Source organism: Mus caroli, unplaced genomic scaffold, assembly GCF_978045245.1.
Source record: "Mus caroli unplaced genomic scaffold, Mus_caroli_1 scaffold_5, whole genome shotgun sequence".
In the NCBI taxonomy this organism is placed as follows: domain Eukaryota; kingdom Metazoa; phylum Chordata; class Mammalia; order Rodentia; family Muridae; genus Mus; species Mus caroli.
Window position 1 is genome coordinate 101,293,335 of NW_028227260.1, and position 24,855 is coordinate 101,318,189.

The following is a 24,855-nucleotide window of genomic DNA, read 5'->3' on the forward strand; positions in this document are numbered from 1 at the left end:
GCTCAGGACAGCTTGGCTATTGGCTCAGAGAGCAGGGAAGATAGGTGGAAGAAGGGACACTTACCTGTATGGCTCAGGAGTGGGATGGAGGTGGCAGAAAACTTGATAGAGGAGAGGAGCTAGTCTTCACTTTCACAGCTTCATGCAATGACAGGGACTCTCAGTGGCTCTCCTTAACTATGAAATAAGGTTTTATAACCCACCTTCTTTTTTTCTGAAATGTGTTTATTTTCTATTTTTTAATATAACATATTTGTACTACTTTATTTTATTCTAGAATTTGATCAAACTGTATTTATATTTTTTTAATTTTTCATACACTTTATTTGATAATGCCTTCCCACTATTTCCTCCAAGATCATCTTCATGGTCTTACTCTCTTTGAGTTCTTTATTTTTCTATTCCAATAACAAATACAAACACACATACAAATACAGAAACAAACCCCTTAATAACATAAAAACAAAAAATCAAAAGAAAACAGCAAAAAACTAATAAAACAAACAGAAATGCCAGAAAATAAACAAAAGTTATAAAACAAAAACAAACATAAAAACGAGTTCACATGAGTTGGCCAATTATTCATAGGCATGGGGCATGCCCTAGAGTGTAGTTGATCTATGCAATGACACTCCCCTGGATAAAACATATTTTTTTCTTTGCACAGTGGGTATCAATCATATAAAGATGCTTGATTAGGGATGGAAGCCTGTGTCCATTTTCTCCTTTCAGTGCTGGAATACAGAAAAAAATTAATTGTACAACATGGTTGCACTAAGTGATAACATCCAAAGATATAATCATGCAGACATGCAGACATGTCACACAAGGTAATCCTTCTGGTTGGAATACAGACACACCGTTAGCACACACCTTTAATTCCAAACAATGATGTATAATTGAGGAGCAAACAAAATGATGAATTGGACTTGACAGAATGAGTCAGAGATAGAATATGTCCAACTCTCAACAGAGAATAAAGAGAGGCTACTTAAGAGCAGTGAGGGAGAGTTCAGTTGAGTTATGAGAGTTTAGTGTGTAGCAATTTAGTTCATTGCAGTTGTGCTCAGTTCAGTTTGGAGCAATTCTGAACAGGTCAGCTCATGTAGTTCAGAGGCAGTCTTATTATGTAGATCAAATCAGTCAGAAGCTGAGAGAAGCCAGTTTGAATCAATCAGCTTGGAGAGGAGTTTCCGGCAGAACAGCTGACTTGAACCATTCAGCTATAACTCAGAAAGAGCTAGAAAGGTTGAGTTCATTCAGCAGTAAATCTCAGAGACTGGCACATTCTAGGCCTAAGTTAGCAGATGCAGGCTGGAAGCTGAAGCCTTCAAGACTTTAAGGAAAACATCCCACTTAGAACTAGATGCTTCAAAATATCTCACTTTCTGTACATTGTCCTGTTGTCAGTCTCTGCATTAATAACCATCTACTACAATATATTTCTTTGATAAGGATGAATGAGGCACTTATTGATTTGTATAGAAGGATGACATTAGGGGTCATTTAATTGTTTGCTAATTGCTATGATACTTTAGCAAAATAATTGCATTTGGTTTGCCCCTAGGGAATATGACCTGTACAGTCTTAGGTCCATGCTCAGTTTAGCAGTTCCAGGTAAGGATTCCATCCTAGGGAGTATTCTTTAATTTCAGGCAAAAATAGTTGCCTTTCTCTATCGCATTCATGGAAATATTGCACCAATATTCCTTCCAAGTAGGTTGCTGTTTTAAGTTTATATATATATATATATATATATATATATATATATATATATATATATATATATATGATATTGATAATTGCCTTATTCTTTTAGTAGTGTTCAGAGTTCAGAGTAGTGTCTATCAAAATGAAAGCTAGTCAATAAGAGTGAAGCTTCTAGTTAGGCTTAAGCTATACTTCTCCATGTTTGAGGGTATTAGTAAGGTGAGGAGTGCATCAACTACATTTTGTCAATATCCTGTGATGTTTGGGGGCACTCCAAGAAGCCACTTTGGCAAATGATTCAACAATGTAACCTATTGCTGGTACTGGAAGTCTTACTTGAAGTATAATATTTCTAGTTGAGCATTGTTTCCCCTAATATTTGATGAGTCTATTTTGAGTCTTTGTATATATGTATAAATGTGGGGGTACATCTACAATAGTAAGTTTTTATGTGGTTTGTCAAATGGCCTTTAAGGTTACTTCCCATGTTCTCTTCTCATGTTCCCTTCTTTAACTGTTCTCCCATCTCTTTCTCTATTCAATCCTTCTATTCTAGTTTCCCCTTTATCTCTCCATCACATGGTACTGTATTTCTCCTTCCTAAAAAGATACTTTCCTCCCTCACTTTTCCTTAATAGATACTTCACTTTTATGGCAAATCTGATTGTGAAGCACACACTTGAAAATCTTTTCATTTTCTTTTCTTTTTCTTTTTCTTTTACTAAATATTTTCTTTATTTACATTTCAAATGCTATCCCAAAAGTTCCCTATACTCTCCCCCCTACCCTGCTCCCCTACTCACCCACTCCCACTTCTTGGCCCTGGTGTTCCTTTGTACTGGGGCATATAGTTTGCAAGACCTAGGGGCCTCTCTTCCCAAAAGCTACCATCCACATATAAGAGAAAACTTACACTGATATTTCTTAATCAGGTTTTCCTCACTCCGGATAACTTTTTTGTAGCTTCATCTATTTACTTGCAAATTTCACAATTTCAATTTTTCCTTAACAGCTGAATAATATTCCATCATGAAAACATGCCACCACCAGTTAATGGGTAGCAAGACTTTTCCCAGTTTATAGCTATTATACATAGAACATTAATGAATACAGATGAGCAAATATCTCTATAGTAAGATGTAATATCATGCCGGGCAGTGGTGGTACACACCTTTAATCCCAGCATTTGGGATGCAGAGGCAGGTAGATTTCTGAGTACGAGGCCAGCCTGGTCTGCAAAGTGAGTTCCAGGACAGCCAGGGCTACACAGAGAAACCCTGTCTCAAAAAAAAAAAAAAAAAAAAAAAAAACAAAAGATGTAATGTCATTTGAGTGTATTCCCAAGAGTGGTATAAGTAAATAATGAGGTAGATGTAGCTTCAGTTTCCTGATGCTGACTTCCATAGTATTTATACAAGTTTGCACTCCCACAAGGATTAGGTGAGTGTTCCCCTTTCCTCACATCCTTGTCATCATGAGCTGTAATTTGTTTGTGGATCCTGGGGATTCTGATTGGAATAAAATGAAATCTCAAAGTTATTTTAATTTGCATTTTCCTGATGGCTAATTATATTGAATTTTTAAGTGTCTCTCAGCTATTTTGTTTACTCTGTTTTGAAAGGTTTCTGTTTAGTTTCTCTACCCCAAATTTTGATGGAGCATTTATTTTCTTGATGTCCAGAGTTTTTCAAGTTATTTATATATTTTAGACATTATCCCAATTTAGCAGTGGTTTGAGAACCTTCCTAATAATGCTGTGACTCTTTAATACAGTTCCTCATGTTGCAGTGACCCCAGCTGCCAAAAAATTAATTTCATTGCTACTTCATAACTATAATTTAGCTACTATTTTGAATTGTAATGTAGATACCTGATGTGCAGGATATCAGATAAATGGCCATTGTCAAACAGTCACTTAACCCTGCAAAGGGGCAGCAACCCACAGGTTTAGAACCACTGTTCTATGAGCTGTACAATATCTTTTCCCATTCTGTGAGCAGTTATTTTGTTCAAATGACAGTGTCCTTTGCCATACAGTCCAATTTATTGTTATTCTCAGAGCCTGTGCTATCAGTGTCCTCTTCAGAAAGTCCTTCCCTATGCCAATAAACCAAATTTCCACTTTCTCATCTATCAGATTCTGGTTATCTGGTCTTATGTTGAGTTCTCTGATCTGTTTGGAGTTGATTTTTGTGCACGATGAGAGACACAAATCTATTTGCATTCTTCTACATGCTGACTGGCATTTAGTGTGACCAGCACAGATGTCATTTTTCTCCAGCTTCATACAATAGAATGTCAGGTAATCAGTGGAAGGAATTAAACTCTGTCAAGCACTGTAAAGTCTAAGTGGCTTTCTGGAACATTGGGGTAATCTCAGATGGCTATGGTTTTCTTTCAACTTAAATATAGTTTTACCTTCTTCAACAGCAACTCCATTGGTTTTTGTAAACCATGGTGGCTGAAGCTAGAAATACTTTTTTCTAGATGGTTGTTTTTAAGTGGGAAATTCTTTCAACAGGATTTTCAATTCAGACTCTCTTTTCAAAGGAATTAGCAGTTTTAAAAACTAGAGTTTTCAGCCTTGCCTTCAGGATACCTTTCTCACTGTACAAGTGTAGAGCTCTAAAGTTATTTTTAACAGTTCTCATTTAATTAATGATCACATCTGTTTTTTCCTTATCTTTGACTTAATACTCCATATTGGTCTCCTTTCACTACTGAATATTTTCATATCTTTCTTATCTTTTCTCTCATGGCAGAGCTGACTAAAAGCAATGAACACCACAGCGTAGACATTATAGTGTCTTAAAATTTTCTCTACCAAGCATCTTACTGTAATACTTTTTATTTCAATCTCAGTCAAATTTTCATTACACAGTAGAATTCAGTCAAATTATTTGTCAGAATGCAACAAGAAGGGCCTTTAGACCAATTCCCAATGGATATCTTATTACCTTATAAAAGCTCATGAGTCATTCTACCACTGTATACTACAAACACCCATTTTTCCTGGAATTTTCTTCCTGACTCCCATCACAATGGGATCTTAAGCTATGCTTACAACACTTCAGGTTTCTCTAGCTCAAAGCTCCCAATTCTTCTACCTGTTTCCTGCATACCTGAGTCCTAGCTTTTACTAATTATGCATGTGGGAGTAAGTGTGGTATTTGCTGTCAAACTAAAATGCATGGCATGAAAGGGGAAAAGTGGTTACTGAGTGTGGGGGAAGCAATAGAACACCTGGAATATGAGAGTGGAAAGGAGGTTATGGGGGTGGAAGGGCACAAAGCAGAGAAGTAGGGAAATAGAATATAGAAAACAACTTTTGTTTAAAAAGAGGTAAACAACTAAAATTAAAAACCTACAAAAATGTTCAAACTCACTAAAAATTAATGCAAGATAGTAGAAAACCCACAAAAAGTTTACATAAATTATGCAAATCCATAGATTTTTGGATAACATATTACTGAAATATCAATATATCATCAATAAGTTCAGATTAGTAGAATAGTATTATCTGTACAATGCCAATATTGGCCAAAGTAATGTACTGATTTGATGTAATCTTAGACAAAATTCTTTTGATCTTTTGACTGTAATAAAAACACAATCTTTTTTTTTAATTGAATATTTTCTTTATTTACCTTTTAAATGTTATCCCCTTTCCCTGTTTCCCTCCCTGACAGAAACACCCTATCACATCCTATCTACTTCTGTTTCTGTGAGGGTGTCTTAAAATTCAAAATTCAAAGCAATGTTATCATAAGAAAAAGTGAAATGCACTGACTTCACAGTGTGCTACGGATATTTTATTGTCTAAATCCTTTTATAGGCACATAAACAAATATGGAGACCAGAGAAAAGAATCAAAGAATCAAGTGTGGGTGTGTCCATTTTATTTTCAACAGAGAAACTACAAACACCCATTGTTAAAACCAATTTTTAGTAAATGATGCTGGAAACCTGGATTCCTACAAATAGAAGTATGAAACTAGATCTTTTCTCTCTGTGTACAAAAACAGCTATAATGGATCAAAGACATCAATATAACCCCTAAACTTCTAGAACTGGTCTAAGAAGATAGAAGAAAAATTTCAAATGTAGGAAAATTGTGGGAAAAACACCTCACTCCAATGGATCAAGATATAATCTAAGGTATTGACCAGTGAGACTGAATAAAATTAAAATGTTTTCCACAGTGACAGAAACCAAAAGAAAAAACAACACAGACAATAAGATAAAATCTATGCCACCTATAATCCTGATAGAATATTGATATGCATAATTTAAAAACATAAAAAGCTCAAATAAAACCCAACCAAAAAATTGAAAACTTCTCAAAATATAAAATATAAATAATCAATAAATATGTGAAAAATGCTGAACATCTTTAATCACATAGAAACTCTAACTAGCAAGAAAATGGGGAAAAAATGAACCCTTATAAATTATAAACCAAACAAGGGCCACTAGACAACAAGTTTATAAAGCGCTATAAGACATCTGTTCAAGCAGTTTTTATATTTGTTTTTTCTTTGTTTTAATTCAAAATGTTCAGTTACATTTTACAGTTTACATTTTACTTCTAAGTGTGTCTGATTATATAATAAGTTGAACTTAAGAGAATGAAGATCATATCTTAATTCATTTTTATCATCAGTGGTATAAAATACAAGACAGATGCAATTGAAGAAAGGGAATACTATGTTTTTTTTTTATTTTTTTATTTTTTGGATTTTCGAGACAGGGTTTCTCTTTATGGCTCTGGCTGTCCTGGAGCTCACTTTGTAGACCAGGCTGGCCTTGAACTCAGAAATCCGCCTGCCTCTGCCTCCCGGGTGCTGGGATTAAAGGCGTGCGCCACCACGCCCGGCTGGGAATACTATGTTTTAAGGTTTCAGAACAGTTCCAGTCCATTATTGCAATGAATGCTTGTAAGTAGAAATGAATCAATCTATGGTGGCAGGAGAACAAGTCAATTTCTACTCATGACTTGCATGAATTGCAGAAAAGAGAACAAGGCAGAAGCCGTAGACTAGATAAATAGCTATTATCAGCCTCTCCTTAGTGATTGACTTCCACAAATTAGGTTCCATCTACTAAAAGCTTCAAAGGTTAGAGCATAGAGCCATATGTTAGAGATTAATCACATCAGTTATGAACCTATATAACCAATTTCGAATAAAAGTTATAAGTTTGGTCTTGTGACACAAAACTGTAATACTAGCTATATACATGGCCGAAACCAGGGGGATTGCAAGTTCAAAGCCTGTGTAGACTACAAAGATAGCACAAGGCCAGCTTGAAGAACTTAGTCAAACCTTGTCTCCAAAAGAAGTACTTACTTTCCCAATAGTGAGATATCCAATTCTCTGGGGTTTGTTCAATTGTACAACTCAAGTGACAACAATAACTACGTTGTGGTCTTGACCTTTGCCCAAGGCTTTACTCCTTAGGCCTCAAACAAAACTGTCAGACTTCAAGGTCAGCAGGTATGGAAGGTGAAGCAATATTATTAGGTGTATAATTCTAGGCCTGTAGGCATCAAAGATTCTGCCAGAGGATATATATCCATCCTTCTTTGTAATTAGTCAGTCAAAGATGGATGCAGCAATGTGGTTTTTACTTTAGAAGGGATATCACTAACTACTATTAGCCTCTGTAAATATAAAAATCCCCAGAAATTTCAGAACCCTGAAACTTAATAGGATTATTTTACACCCATTGAAGTACTTGTATCTTAATAAGAACTTTATTGTGTTAGTCACTTTCTGTTGTCACTAATAAACATGGTATTACCAACAGAATACATCAACATGATGTTTCATGGATTGACTTAGTCAGTGGCCTTGATCTCTATATACTAAATCTTTTCAGAAGAAAGTAAAATTAATTTAGTCATTGCCACTTAAAATTGTAAACTAAACAACCTATCTCTTATGAATATGAATGAATTCTAATATCCTATTTAGAATGGAAATGAACTCATGTACTAAATGAATAACAACATGTAATACATTAAAGGGTTTATAAATTAAGCCATAGTAATGACACCTTTTTAAATACAGAATCAACAATCAAGGTTGCAACTTGGTTAACACTATGTTAATTTACAATTATTTGCCAAAACACACTCAAATTTTACCTATTCCGAATGGACCTTTAAGTATAAATATAGTAAATAATATTGCTGCTAAAGTTTAATACCCTTAAAATGACAATTATTTTTATCCTTTTATACTATAAAATATCTCTTACTTGCTAAATTTTAATAATTTTTTAGAAGTTTTGCATTTTTCTATTTTTATTGAGTACTTTATATGGGCATATAATGTGTTTTGAACAAATTCACTTCCACTTCCTCATAACCAATGTGTTCCCTTTCCTCCACAGTATGTTCTTTTCCAACTTCAAGTGCTATATATATATTTTTAACTAAAATTTACTCAGATTTGCCAGTATATGCATGGTATAGGGCCATCTACTAAAGCACTGATAGCCTCTCAGGGCTGGTTTCCCTAAAACAAAACAAAGCAAAACAAAGAAATCTTCACTGACCCTCTCCCAGCAGCCACCAACTGCCAATAGCTCTTCAGCTAGAAGTAGAACTTATGCCAGCCTCTCTCATCTATGCTGGAATTGTGACTGCATTGTGCCAGGGTCAGCCCCAGCAGAGGCCAGCCCCAGCAGAAGCCAGGGGTTCTTCTTTCTTGTTGTTTCTAATTGAGGCAGCAGAGGGAGAAAAGCTTCAGTGGAGGGTAAGATTTTGTCTTAGGAGATATTTAGGGTTGTTGTATAATAATAAAAAGTTTACTTATCAAAGTCTAATTTACTTAGCTGACCTGCCTTTTGTGTTTCTCTGAGACCAGAGACTGCAGTCTCAGGCACTTAGCACCTCGTCTTAAAACAGCAGGAGATTAAGTGAAGGATTAATTGCTAGAGCCTTTTCCCTATTATTCAGATGCCTCCTGCTTGTCAGGCTAGGGGGAAGTTTGGAGCAATAAATTTCTACTGAACCAGTAGTAGAGAATAATACTCACAGAAAGAAAAAAAACCTTGTACATAAGCAAATATGCACAATCTCACATAAATTCATATACAGATTCACCCATACTCATTTATACATTTCCATTCAAACTCATTTGGGCCCAGTTTGCATGCAATGTCGCAATTACATACTTACACACACATATGCAGACATCCTCACAATTACATACTTACACACACATCCATACTTACATGTGCATATGGAGCAAAAGACCAAGCACCAGTGCAGAAAGAACTCACTTATTCCGGATGAAAAATGAGCTCCAATATTTATTGCATAGAGAAAGAAAAGGCTTCTACCCTTTTAATGCTAAATGAATTAAATTCATATTTTGAGAAAAAAAACTTTGTTCCTTTTAATAAGGCTAACCCTGCCTTGTCCTTACCATGGGACCTGTTCTGTCCCATGGTAAGAAGCCTGCTTGCTCCTTTTGCTCTCTGCAGCATCTTCTTTTTTTCCTCTTTCTCTCTGCATTCTGCACATTACTCTATTACTTCTGTTACCTATAATTTCTAAGTTATTCCCCTCTGCATTCTCCTTCTAATCTTGCTCTTTCCTTCTGCTCTGAAGTCACAGCAATGCTCTTACTCTCAGTGCCTTTTCTCCCAATGCTATGACTATACTTCTCAGTTCATCTTGAGTTCAGTTCTGTCTAAAAAGTGTGCTAAAAGCTTCTCAGCTCAGTTCCTCTCTCAGATCAGTTCTTCTCACGTCTGTTCTGCTCAGTTCAGTTCTGATTCTTCTCTTTGTCTTCAGCACTTTAACATCTTTCAGAATACATGACCACATATTATAAAATTCACCACAAGTTCACACAAAAAGATCAAACAATAAATTGAAATAGAAGTTTACAACAGAGAATGTTTATATGCATATACATTAGGAGTAATTATCTGACTAAACATCTGCCTGGGTGTGGGTATAGGGGAAGAGGAGGGAGAGAGACAGCCCGTGTCCAGTCAGAGTTCCTGTGCTCTGGGCAGGTGGATGCTGGAGGACTGCCAGACACTTTCCACATGACCCCAGGTGGGCATCTGGCTGTGTGAAGCCACTGACCCCACACGAAGGTGGGGGGATAAGGGGCAGCCCCCAGTACCAGGTTCTCAGTCTCTGGCACCCCACGCTGGATATGGCAGCGGGGCTGAGAATAGAATAGGGGCCCCTGGGCGACACTCAGCCCTGGAGGGGAAAGGAAGAGAGGTCAGGGGGAGAGGGGGTGCTGGGTGGTTCCCATACAGGTGAGAGTCTCTAGTCAGGACCTTGGCTGGAGCACAGGAAGGCCTTCTGACAGGAGGTTAGAAGTGGCTCATTAGAAGAAAGCCTATCCCATCATCCAAGCACAGCAGGCCTTGATGAACAGAGACAGTCTATGGTTTTAGGGCTTTATTGTAGAAAGGCAAGGGGAAAGAGAGAACATAAAGAGAAACAGAGAGAGAGAGAGAGAGAGAGAGAGAGAGAGAGAGAGAGAGAGAGAGAGAGAGAGAGAGAGAGACCAGCCATGGCCAAGAGAAGAGAAGAGGGAAATGGAAAGAGAGAGAGTTAGAGAGAGAGAGGTAAAAACTGAGAGAGAGAGAGAGAGAGAGAGAGAGAGAGAGAGAGAGAGAGCGCTTAGAGAGTGAGGGGGGCCAAACAGCTTCTCTTATAGTGGACTTGTTACCTTGTTGTTGCTAGGCAACTGTGGGGAGGAATCTAGCCAGAATGCCAGAAGCTTGAGACATTGTATACATGACTGATAGCCACAGCTTCTCCTGTAGGGGCTGTGGGGGCTGTAACTTTGACAGGAGCCAGGGGTCCAGGAGACATGATGGAACAACTTCTGTCCCATGTAGGTGAAAATTATCACCACTGGGCCCTACTGGGGTTCAAGACCTCAGCTCAACTTGAGACTAGGCTGTCAGTGCATAGCACATTGCCCCACAAACATCCATCACCTGTCTCAGCTCCACAGGGTCACTGAAGGTTTAAAACCATAACTAAGTTATTAGTGAAGTTTTGTATAGATAAACCCAGTCAATATTTTATCTTCTGTCCTAGCACTGATAATAAATCATTAGTTCCCTTTTTATGACCTTTGGTTAATTGTTTCACAACCTCTTGGAATGTGCTCTGAGTAGGAGAAAGTCTGGTTATGATCTAAGAGCAATTAACTGGTGACACTTGGAAGACTGGCAGTTTTGACTATCAGAAAAGATCTAATAACAGTCTCACCACAAAAGAGCTTAACAATCACAGATATAATTTTAGGAATTCTTACAGGATCATCATTAAAACTTACGTCATCTATATGTCTATATAGCAACATTACAAGAGAGTACATCTTCATGGATCTGCAGAGGCCTACTCCAAAGGGATGTGCTATTACTTAGTGATTGTTATATATATTTAATAATAACAGAAAATCATATTAATAGCAGGAATATCTCTTAAAATTAATCTCTTACAGCCTTGCCTAATATGGGCACACCTGTCGCAGATTATATAATAATCTGAAGTAGACCGTTTTAGGATGATCACCTGCTAGTTATTAGCTTGTCCCATTATGGCTCCTGACAATATTGATCTTATACATGTCTTATACATGCAGCCACAATAGTTATGAGTCCATGGGTCCAACTACCCTGTTTTGTTTGGAAAATTCTGTTTTGCTGTAGTCATTCATTACCTATAGCTCTTATAACATTTCCAGTCTTTTCTTCCACAGTGCTTATTGAGCCTTGGTAAAAGAAGGTATGTGATTCAAATGTTCCATTTTTGACTGATGTCTTTTATTCTTTGGGTATTAACCAGTTATACATCTCTACATTTATTCCTATCCACTACAAAAAGAAACTTCTCTGATGAAGGCTGAGAAATGCACTAGTCTATGAACACAAAGGTAAGTATTTAGAAAGCAGTTTAATTCTCTGTTCATTTACCTTATCATAAATACACTAGTAGGTTCTATACTAGAGCCTGTGAAATAATCATCTTCAGTATTGTATTCTAGTTAATAATGACAAGAAATGGTCTGTCTTCTAGAGTAGATCTTAAATACAATCAGAATGTGTTGGTTAGTCTCATAACAATTGTTTCAACTTCTGAAACAACAGAGAGATAACAATAGCCTGCAGTGTTTTCTGGGATCCACTGTACAACAATTGAAAAAAGGCTAAGCCATACTTGCATTGGGATATTTATTTGATAGCCAGTGGTGTTTAATGGAGGCATTGCCCCCACCCCATTATTGGGTAGTTTGTGTTAAACTCTTCTTATATGTGTGTATGTATGTATGTGTGTATGTATATATGTATGTATGTATGTATGTATGCATGCATGTACATTTTGTGTGAAGTTTATAGAGTAATAGGTTCCAATACAGTTTATTCAACCTTCTTTAGTGTTAGTTATTCCTGGTGATACTCTCTTCCCTAACTAGACATCCCACTTTCTAGCATGGTTAACCATTCTTCATCCATTATTCTACTTTCTCATTTCATATATCCTCCATTCTATTACTCCTCCTCCTTTGGTATCCCACACAGGCCCATAACTAGTTTCCTGACTTCTATGGGTACTCTAAACATATCTAAAGATTCAAATTATCTACACATGAAACAATGTATAATAAGGCCAATACTTTGCAAATGCAACCCAATAAAGTCTAAATGTTTCTGTACATCAAAAGAGACTGTTAATTAACTGAAGAGGAAGCCTATATATATGATTCATGGAAAAAGTCATATGGGCACATACTACCATGTGAAATTATTAAAGCTAAACAGGGAGATCTTTTCTCAGGAGAAACAACATATAATTATATTACAACAGACACAAAAGAAATTCAGAATATTATAAGGGAATATTTTTAAAACCTACACTCCATTCAAAAGTGTGATGTAATAAAGGTTATAGTTAACCAATACACAGTCAACATTATCCTAAAGTTTGACAAACTCAACATGATTCTATTACAGTCAGAAATAAAATAAAGAGGGGATGAGGGATGATTGTGTGGACCATTACATAATGTTGGATATCTTTCAAGCAGTAGAGCAGAGAAGGAAAAAAGAAAGTCCGAGTGAAAGTATATCAGATGTACAGTCCAGGAAGGGTCATATGAGAGTCTTCAATGTGAGGAGTCTAATGTTTCTAGTGAGTATGCCTACTCCATAGTCCCTGACACACTCATTTATTCGGAACAGTTGTTGGGACACCTATTTTCTGAGCAAATATATGAATGAATATCAGCATTCAGCATCTGAAAACATAGATAATTACACTCCTTGTAATTAGAGATTGGTAAGGAATATTCTCATAGCTGTCATGACTAAGAAACTGGGGAAAAAAACCTGGAGGGGAGGGGAATGTGAATGAGAAGTTCAATCTTGGATGGTGAGAATTTTTCTTGACATAAAATTAGACATTAAATTGGAATTCTGAATAGAAAATAGGCATTTAACTCTGAAGCTTAGCAAAGAGAGGTGAACTATGCTTATCCATTTGAAATTTGTGAGTTTAATTAATGTTTAACTGAAAAATACAGGTAAAAACATACAATTATAGTATATGTACATTTTTGGAGGGCTAGTACATACATACCATAGGTAGTTCTATATTCAATGTTAAATTGTTCAGAAATGAAAATAAAACATGCTCAAAGGAAAATTAATAGATTAATCACTAAGACACGTTGAAGCAATAGCTAATGTTCTAGCAAGAAAGGACAATAATAATGGGAGAAGTCTTGGAATTTTTGAAATGACAAAACATATTGGTGGAGATAGGATAAGTATGAGGCTAAATATTAGGCTCATTCATATGAGCCTCACTTTTCACAACACAGGGCCCCTAATGAAGGAGCTAGAGAAAGTACCCAAGGAGCTAAAGGGGTCTGCAACCGTATAGAAGGAACAACAATATGAACTAACCACTACCCCCCAGAGCTGTGTGTCTAGCTGCATATGTATCAGAGGATGGCATAGTAGACTATCAATGGGAAGAGAGGCCCTTGGTCTTGTGAAGATCATATGCTCCAGTACAGGGGAATGCTAGGGCCAGGAAGCAGGAGTGGGTGGATTGGGGAGCAGGGCAGGGGGAGGGTAAGAGGACTTAGGGGATAGCATTTGAAATGTAAATGAAGAAAATATCTAATAAAAAAAGAAAAGAAGTATATGAAGGATACACCTGGAGATATAACGCAGTGACATAATAGCATTTGGTTAACATCCAGTTCCAACACTAGAACAATAAATACAGCATAATATCATTTGATATGTAAACATGAAGCTACAGATATTCCTGAATGCTATGGCAATGAGGCCAGAGTGGGTGGGTGGGAGGGGGAACACCATCATAGAAGGGAAGGTGGGATAAGTGTTTTGCAGAAGGAAAACTGAGACAGGGATAACATTTGAAATGTAAATAAGCCTTCTGATCATTGCCAGCACCTGGACACCTAGGGAGCAAACTCAGTAGACTGCCCCATGTTCCCCAGGAGACTCTCCACCACCCAGGCACCCTAGCATACCCTGGATCTTAGGATCAGTGGTAAATAGAAAACAACATCTGTTCCAACACCACCAGGAGTTCCTGGGACCAGCAGGAGCAGGGACACAGGAATACCACCCAACCAGTGAGTGGCTCGGGTCCCTTTCAGTCAGCACTGGTCTACCTTGGTTTTGAACTTAGTAGATGGCCCCACGGCCCACAGAGTAAGTCCCACTTCCAAGAGCTCTAATATACCCAGGTCCTGACTCAACCAGGATTACAGGAAGGACAGGCTCCAATCAGATATTCCGAGGTCAGGGAGCACTTGAGATAATCAGATGGTGGGAAACAAGCTTAAGAACAGAAGCAACAGAAACAAAGGTTATATGGCATATTCAGAAACAAACTCTCCCACTGTCACACCAGAAAAGTAAGATATGGATCTAAAGTCACTTATCATAATGATGATGGAGGACTATAAGAAGGACATAAGTTACTCCCTTAAAGAAATACAGAACATAGGTAAGCAAGTAGAAGCCTTTAAGAGGAAACACAAAAACCCTTTATGGAATTACAGAAAAAAACACATCCAAACAGGAGAAAGAATTGAGCAAAACCATCCAGGATCTAAAAATAGAAGTAGAGACAATAAAGAAATCAAAAAAGGAGACAACTCTGGAGATAGAAAATCTAGGAAAGAAACCAGGAACCATGGATACAAGATATAGATATAGAATAGAGAATCTCAGGTGCAGAAGATACCAAAGAAGACATTGAGATAGCAATCAAATAACATGTGAAATGCAAAAAGATCCTAAACCAAATCATCCAGGAAATCGAGGACACAATGAGAAGACCAAACCTAAGTATAATCTGTATAGAGGAGAAGGAAGATTTCCAACTTAAGGGACCAGTAAATATCTTCAACAAAATTATAAAAGAAAACTTTCCCAACCTAAGGAAAGAGAGGCCCATGAACATACAAGAAGCCTACAAAATTCCAAATAGTTTGGACCAGAAAATAAATTCCTCCCCTTAAATAATAATCAAAATACTAAATTCACAAAACAAAGAAAGAACATTAAAAGCAGTAAGGGAAAAAGGTCAAGTAACATATAAAAGCAGACCTATCAGAATTGTACCTGACTTCTCCCCAGAAACTATGAGAACCAGAAGATCCTTGGCAGATATCATACAGACCCTAAGAGAAGACACATGCCAGCCCAGGCTACCCAGGAAAACTCTCAATTACCATAGGTGGAGAAACCAAGGTATTCCATGACAAAATGAAATTTCTACAATATCTTTCTACAAATCCAGCCCTCCAAAGGATAATAAAGGGAACACTCCAACACAAGGAGGGAAGCTATGCTCTAGATAAAGCAAGTAAACTTTCAACAAACCTAAAAGAAGATAGCCACATGAACAATATTCCAACTCGAACAACAAAAATACCAGGAAGCAACAATGACTTTTCCTTAGTATCTCTTAATATCAATTGAATCAATTCCCCAATAAAAAGACATAGACTAACAGACTGGTTACATAAATAGGACCCAACATTTTGCTGCATACAGGAAACCCACCTCAGGGACAATGACAGACACTACCTCAGAGTAAAAAGCTGTAAAGCAATTTTTAAAGAGAATGGTCCCAAGAAACAAGTTGGAGTAGCAATTCTAATATCAAATAAAATTGACTTCCAACCCAAGTTCTCAAAAAAAGACAAGGAGGGGCACTTCATACTCATCAAAGGTAAAATCCTCCAAGAGGAACTCTCAATTATGAATATCTATGCTCCAAATGCAAGGGTCAGCCTCATTCATGAAAGAAACTTTAGTAAAGCTCAAAGCACACATTGCACTACACACAATAATAGTGGGAGATTTCAACACCTCACTTTCATCAATGGACAGATCGTGGAAACAAACTAAACAGGGACACAGTGAAATTAACAGAAGTTATGAAACAAATGAATTTAACAGATATCTACAGAATATTTTATCCTAAAACAAAAGGATATAACTTCTTCTCAGCACCTCATGGTACCTTCTCCAAAATTGACCATATAATTGGTCACAAAACAGGCCTCAGAAGATATAAGAAGTTTGAAATGATCTCATGCATCATATTAGATCACTACATACTAAGGCTGGTCTTCAAAAACAACATAAATAATAGAAAGCTCACATATATGTGGAAGTTGAACAACACTCTAGTCAATGATAATTTGTTCAAGGAAGAAAGAAAGAAAGAAAGAAAGAAAGAAAGAAAGAAAGAAAGAAAGAAAGAAAGAAAGAAAGAAAGAAAGAAAGAAAGAAAGAAAGGAAGAAAGAAAGGAAGGAAGAAAGAAAGGAAGAAAGAAAGGAAGAAAGAAAGGAAGAAAGAAAAAGACTTTTTAGAGATTAATGAAAATGAAGGCACAGCATACCCAAACTTATAGGACACAATGAAAGCAGTCTTAAAAGGGTAACACATAGCTCTGAGTGCCTCAAAAATAATCTGCAGAGAGCATACACTAGCAGCTTGACAACACACCTGAAATCTCTAGACCAAAAAGAAGCAAATTCACTCAAGAGGAATAGAAGGAAGGAAATAATCAAACTCAGGGCTGAAATCAACCAAGTGGAAACAAAAAGAACTATAAAATGAATCAACTAAATCGGAGCTGGTTTTTTGTTTGTTTGTTTTTGTTTTGTTTTGTTTTGTTTTGTTTTTATGAGAAAATCAACAAGATAAACCTTTAGCCAGACTAACTACAGGGAACAGGGACAGTATCATAATTTAAAAAATCAGAAATGAAAGGGGAGACATAACAACAGAACATGAGGAAATCCAAAACATCATCAGATCCTACTACAAAGGGCTCTACTCAAAAACAAACAAACAAACAAAAAACAAAACAAAAAACCCTGGAAAACCTGAATGAAATGGATAAATTTCTAGACAGATCCCAAGTACCAAAGTTAAATCAGGATCAGATTAATGCTCTAAACATTCCCACATCCCTTATAGAAATAGGAACAGTCATTAATAGTCTTCCAACCAAAAAAGTGCCCAGGACCTGATGGTTTAGTGCAGAGTTCTATCAAACCTTCAAAGAAGACCTAATATTAATACCTGTCAAACAATTCCACAAAATAGAAACAGAAGTTATTCTACCCAATTCATTCTATGAAGCCACAACTACTATGATACCTAAACCACACAAAGACCCAACAAAGAAAGAAAATGTGAGACCAATTTTCCTTATGAGTATCAATGCATAATTACTCAATAAAATTCTTGCAAACTAAATCTAAGAACACATTAAAAGGATCATTCATCATGATCAAGTAGGCTTCATCCCAGGGATGCAGGGATGGTTCAACATATGGAAATCCATCAACGTAATCCACTATATAAACAACCTCAAAGACAAAAAGCACATGATCATCTCATTAGATGATGAGAAAGCATTTGACAATATCCACCATGATAAAAGTTTTGGAAATATCAGGAATTCAAGGCCCATATATAAACATAGTAAAAGCAAGAGACAGTAAACTAGTAGCTACTATCAAGCTAAATGGAGAGAAACTTGAAGCAATCTAACTAAAATCAGGGGCTAGGCAAGGCTGCCCACTCTTTCCCTAACTATTCTTTATAGTCCTAGACAGAGCAATTAGACAACAAAAAGAGACCAAAGGAATACAAATTGGAAAGGAACAAGTAAAAATATCACTATTTGCAGATGATATGATAGTATACATATGTGACCTCAAAAATTCTACCAGAGAACTCCTAAACAGGATAAACAACTTCAGTGAATTAGTTGGATATAATATTTACTCAAACAAATTAGTGGCCTCTTTCTAAACAAAGGATAAAACAGGCTGAGAAAGAAATTAGGGAAATAACACCCTTCACAAGACTCACAAATAATATAAAATATCTTGGTGTGAATCTGACTAAGTAAGTTCTCTATGATAAGAACTACAAGTCTCTGAAGAAAGAAATCAAAGAAGATCTCAGAAGGTGGAAAGATCTCCCATGTTCATGGATTAACAGGATTAATATAGCAAAAATGGTCATCTTGTCAAAAGCTATCTACCTATGCAATGCAATCCCCATCAAAATTTCAACTCAATTTTTCATAGATTTAGAAAGAGCAATTTCCAAATTCATCTGGAATAACAAAAACCCAGGATCGTGCAAACTTTTCTCAACAATAAAAGAACTTCTGTGGGAATCACCATCCCTGACCTCAAGCTGTAATACAGAGCAATTGTGATAAAAACTATTGGTATAGTAACAGGCAGGTAGATTAGGATTCCCACATGTTGCTCATGTCAGCACACATTTGCCTCCCAGGTTTGAGAAGTGATTTGGAGGAACTATGCTATTGCTAGAAATGAGGAGTGTTTCCATCAGTCAGCTTCACTGACCTTGTGGTAAGGATGAATACCTTCTTCAGGATGCCTTGGACCTTGTCTGTGTCAAGAGTCTTACAAATGGTCAAACTAAAATAATTCAGGAAATTTAATGTGATGACAAGTTGGGACTCAGGTGGTTTGTAGGCCTTTTCCAATCCTACATGTCTACTTCTTTATTTCTCCTTTGTAACCATTCATTGTTTTCTGGTAAAAATAAATATGTTGATTTCTTTGATAAAGAAGCTAAAATCATCCAGTGGAAAAAAGACAGCATTTTCAACAAATGGTCCTGGTTCAAGTGAAGGTCAGCATGTAGAAGAATACAAATCTACTCATTCTTATCTCCTTTTACAAAGCTCAACCCAAGTGGAACAAGGACCATCACATAAAACCAGAGACACTGAAACTTATAGAAGAGAAAGTAGGGAAGAGCGTCTAACATATGGGCACATGGGGGAAATTTTCCTGAACACAACACCAATGACTTGTGATGTAAGATTAAGAATTGACAAATGGGACCTCATGAAGTTGCAAAGTTTGTAAGGCAAAGGACACTGTCAATAAGAAAGAAAGGCTACCAACAGATTAGGGGGAAAGATCTTCACCAATCTTACATACTGTGGAGGACTAATATTCAATATATGCAAAGATCTCAAGAAGTTGGACTCCAGAGAAACAAATTACCCTATTAAAAATGGCTTACAGAGCTAAACAAAGCATTCTCAACTGAGGAATACAGAATGGCTGAGAAGCACCTGAAAAAATGTTCAACATCATTAGTCATCAGTGAAATGCAAATCTAAACAACCCTGAGATTCCACCTCACACAAGTCAGAATGGCTAAGATAATAAATTCAGGTGACAACAGATGCTGGCAAGGATATGGAGAAAGAGGAACACTCATCCATTACTGGTGGGATTGCAAGATGGTACAACCTCTCTGGAAATCAGTTTGCCAGTTCCTCAGAAATGTGGATTGCTGATGATGCAGCAATACAACTCCTGGGCATATACCCAGAAGATTCTGAAACATGTAATAAGAACTCATGCTCCTCTGTTCATAGCAGCCTTATTTATAATCACCAGAAGCCGGAAAAAAAAAAAACAAACAAAAATAAAAACAGAAAACCCTCATCAGAGGAATAGATACAGAAAATGTGGTACTTTTACACAATGGAGTAACACAACTCAACTATTAAAAACAATGACTTCATGAAATTCATAGGCAAAAGGATAGATTTGGAGTATATCATCCTGAGTAAGGTAAGCCAGTCACAAAATAACGCCTATGGTATGCACTCACTAATAAGTGCATTTTCACCCAGAAGCTTGGAATGTACAAGATACAATTCACAAACCAAATGAAACTCAAGAAGAAAGACCATAATGTGGATACTTCTACCTATCTTAGAAGAGGGTAACAAAACACCCATAGAAGGAGTTACAGAAAGAAAGTGTGGAGTAGAGACTGAATAAATGACCATCTAGAGACTGACTCACCTGGGAATCCATCCCATTTAAAATCACCAAACCTAGACACTGTTGTGGATGCCAAGAATTGCTTGCTGACAGGAGCCTGATATAGCTATCTCCTGAGTGGCTCTGCCAGTGCCTCACAAATACAGAGGTGGATGTTCACAGCCATCCATTTTATTGAGCATAGGATCCCCAATGGAGGAGCTAGAGAAAGGACCCAAGGAGCTGAAGGGGTTTGCAGCCCCTTAGGAGGAACAATATGGACTAACCAGTACTCCCAGAGCTTCCTGGGACTAAACCAACAACTAAAGAACACACACAGTGGGACTCATGACTCCAAATGCATATGCAGCAGAGGATGACCTAGTCATAATCTATGGGACAGGAGGCCCTTAGTCCTATGAAGGTTCTTTGCCCCAGTGTGGTGGAATGCCAGGGCCGGGTACTGGGAGTGGTTATGTTGGTGAGCAGGGAGAGGGGGGAGGGGATAAGGGGACAGTGCTTTTCGGAGGGGAAACCAGGAAGGGGGATAACATTTGAAATGTAAATAAAAATATTCAATAATTTATTTTTTTCAAAAAAAGAGAGTCAAATAAGCAGTATTTAAAGACATGAAGGAGCAGGTCATGTGGAGAGAAAAAAAGTAAATAAATAAAATAACCAATTAAAAAAAAAAAGGTCAGTAAGTTGTTGCCTTCACTGTCAGTGCAGTTTTTCTCTCCCTGGTTTTGTACTATTGCTTTTGTTTCTGATTTTTCAATAATTTTGATGGGTGATATGCTAGGTTTGTGCACAGCTACTAGCTGTCCCCATTGTTAGTGCAGTGTCCATGCTTCTGGTTTTTACTCTGTCCATTGGTTTACTGTTGCTAAGACTGAAATCCAGCCTTGGACAACTGAGAGATGGTAAAGTGTATCTTTGCAATTGTTATTTTTTAACTGGCTTGCATTCAATTAGGGATATCTTTTTGTGTCAAATAGAACAACACTGGACCTTAAAAAACAAACAAAAATATCAAGTGTATTCTACATTGAGCATATCATAATTCAAAAGTACATCTACCATACTTAGTGTATCAAATGTCATGGCTTAGCCACACAGTGTTTACTTTCATCGTTGTCTGTTTAACTGATAGCAGAATCACAGAATGTCATACTACATATCACTAGTCTGAAAATAAGTCAAGATTCAAGCATAGCTTTTACCAAATAGCTTTTACCAAATGTATACTTCTTTTAAGCTATCACAATATCCAAAAACTCATAAATGATCACATTATAAATTGAACCCAGTCCTCTATTGTATTTAAGAGATAAGTAGGCTTTAGGAACATAAGTGAAAATGTGATCTTTCTGTTTGACTTGAGGTGGTAAAACACAGTATATTGTATGTAGTATTCAACTCTGTAGAAACCACACAGAATAAATAAAATTCTGAGAATACCTGATTGAGAGCAAACTAGAATAAATTAAATAGAGTTTTACCAGAGGAAACTCTTAATAAAATAAAAAGCTAAAGCCAGAAAAGGATATAAATTATTATTAAAATGGAATTGAATAAATATTGCAATTAATAATTTTAGTGTGAACAAAACCAAATAATATATGTGTAAATAAAGTTATGTTATGATTATATAATATATAAGTACTTTTTCAAATATAACCCACAGCTAAACTGAAATAATAAAATACACTATTGGACATTAATTTAAAAACACATTAGATATATTAATACATAATGGAGCTTAAGAGTAAATAGCTTCCTTTGAAAGAAAAAGAACAGTAAATAAATATAAAAATATCAACCCACCAGAAAGATTTCAATGATGTTAAATGTTTAAACTACAAAAAGCTCTCTCATAAAACATGAAACAAAAGCTGCAAAGATAAGTAGACGAGCTCACAATTATACAGAGTTGCTTGAATTCTCTCTGTAGAGAGAAGACTTTGCTTGAATAGAAAGCAAAAGTAAAGGAAAATCATAAGCACCAAACATAAATGCCAACAGTACAAATTATTTTCTTCTACTTTCCCATTCTTGTTCTCTGATGACACAAATGCAGCCTATTTGTTCTTGTTTCACAGGCCTGGTTAATATTTTCTTAGGCCTTTTAAAAATTCAGTAAGTTTTAATAGCTTTTCCTCATGTTTATTCATTCTATTTTCTGTTTATCATGCCTTAATGATTTAGCTCATACATAGAGATTGTTTTAAATTCTGCAATTTCAATATTTTAATATTATTCTTTTGTTAAGGTTTGCTACATTTCTTACTTGTTTCAAGAAGATTTGTGTTTGCTTTGTGAAGCATTTATATAAAATACTTGCAAAATAATTCTCGTATCTAATTTACTCCTGTATTTTCATGACTAACTTTTCTTTTTGGTTATGTTATCACCTCTTTCTGAAATGAATGCTTTTTTTCAGTATATTCGCTCATTTCAGTGTTCTATTGTGTGATTCTGAATGAAATTTAATGTTTTCTCTTATCAAATTTCTCCTCTTAAAGTGTAGAGCAATACACTGATGGATATATGGGCTCAACTTCTTCTTCTTTTTTTTTTTTTTTTAAAGATTTATTTATTTATTATATGTAAGTACACTGTAGCTGTCCTCAGACACTCCAGAAGAGGGAGCCAGATCTCATTGCGGATGGTTGTGAGCCACCATGTGGTTGCTGGGATTTGAACTCTGGACCTTCGGAAGAGCAGTCGGGTGCTCTTAACCACTGAGCCATCTCACCAGCCCCTGGGCTCAACTTCTTAACTTGTCCTATGAACAAAGTGGAGTTCTGCCTCAAACCATCCTTTTGTTTGTTTTTGTGTTTCTGTTTCAGATTAGGAGGGGTAAAACTCTGCTTTTTATTGCTTTTCTGTAAAAGTATCTTTTACTTGCTTGGTGTAATTGTTGTTTCAGAGGCTTACTGTGTCTGTCTTCTAACCTAGACCTATAGTGGAAGTTTCTAGCCTCCATACTTACAATCTAATATAGGTCTAGAAAAATTTCAGCCTCTGAGACTTACTGCTGACTAAGACCACCCTTTCTAGGTCTTTCTTGTTTGGGGTGGGGGTTTGAGACAGAGCTTCTCTGTATAGCCCTGGCTGTCCTGGAACTCACTTTGTAGACCAGGCTGGCCCCAAACTCAGAAATCCGCCTGCCTCTGCCTCCTGAATGCTGGGATTAAAGGCGTGTGCCATCATGCCCAGATTTCTAGGTCTTTCTTAACTCCAGTTAGCTGATTCTACTCAACTCATCTATATCCAACTCCTTTCCAAGATGATTGATTCAATCTGTCTTCTCTCAGCTTCTCCTGAATTGCTCTGATTGGCATCATGACAACTTTGGCTAATCTCCTGGCTCCTTTTTATTTTCTGACTTGTTCTGTCTTCTGTGCCTAGCTTGTTCTCTCTCTCCAACATTTCTCTGTACAACTGTCTTGCTTCCTTTTCCTCTCTCTCCTCATGAGAATTGGTCATATCCTATTCTGTTAAAACTTTCTCTGATTCATCATTTTGTCTGCCTCTCAATTAGACATCACTTTCAAAGATAGGTGGTTCTTTTCACAAACTAACTTTACCTTCATTGTTCAGGATTAGAGATGTGTACTAAGGGTGTGTCTATATACCAAAAAGAAAGATTAAAGGTGTGTACTAAGGGCAAATCTATATTCCAGACAGAATAGCCATGTTGCTTGATTAAAATACTTCTACACTTCCCAACACCTTTATCACACCAGTATTACCCTGATGTCAAAACCAAATAAAGGCAAAACAAACAAAAACAAAATAATAGACTGATATTCTTGATGAATATAGATGCACACACTCTTAATTTAATAAAATTCAAAGAAAGAAGTAAATCTCATGACATTACATCCTTTAACTAGGAACTTCAGTTACCTGATAGACATTAACAGAGGGAGAGTTAGTCTTTTCCAAGGATAAGCATTCTAGTTGGTTGTTCAATAGTATATGACCAGCCCTGGAACCATATACACACAGACAAAAGAAGAAAACTTAGATGTATTTGCATATTTATACATACATATGTTTATGCTTACATATATGTAAAAATAATAACTGGAGAAGAAGAAACTATCAATTTGGGATTGAAGGAGGCAGTAAAGAAGTTGGAGGGGTTGAGGAGAGAAAAAAGAGGGAAGAATGTGATGTAATTACATATTAATTTAAATTTTTAAAAATAATTGCAAATGTAATTTTAAAAGATACTTCATTATAAACAAGTCATTTTCATACTAGAGATGAAAGGAGGGTCCAACATATATAAGCTAGTAATTTTTTCCCTTAAAAATTGAATCACATGGTCATCTCAATAGATGAAGAAAGTCTTTGACAAACCCAGCATTCTTTCAGGATAATAGAAATGGAGAGACTAAACATGGAGTATAGCTGCTGCTAAAGCTTTCCAGTCTTGGGAGATAATCCTTGTCGAGGACTTCTGATCCAGCAATATGGCTGCTGTGGCAAGAGATCATATGTTTGCAGAAAGCAATCCACTGACTTAGTAACAACCTGGTTGATTAGGGGATTTTCAAGGCTCCCCATTGGCCAACAACTCAATTGAGTGCAATCCAGTCCCATTATTAGAAGAATTGTTTGGTGACAAGAGATGTCCAGTTGGAACACTGTCACCCTATTACTAAGCAACCTCATTAGTATCACTTTGATATATTTAAGGAATTTCCACTGCACTAGGTTTTCATACCATTCCTCAAATGT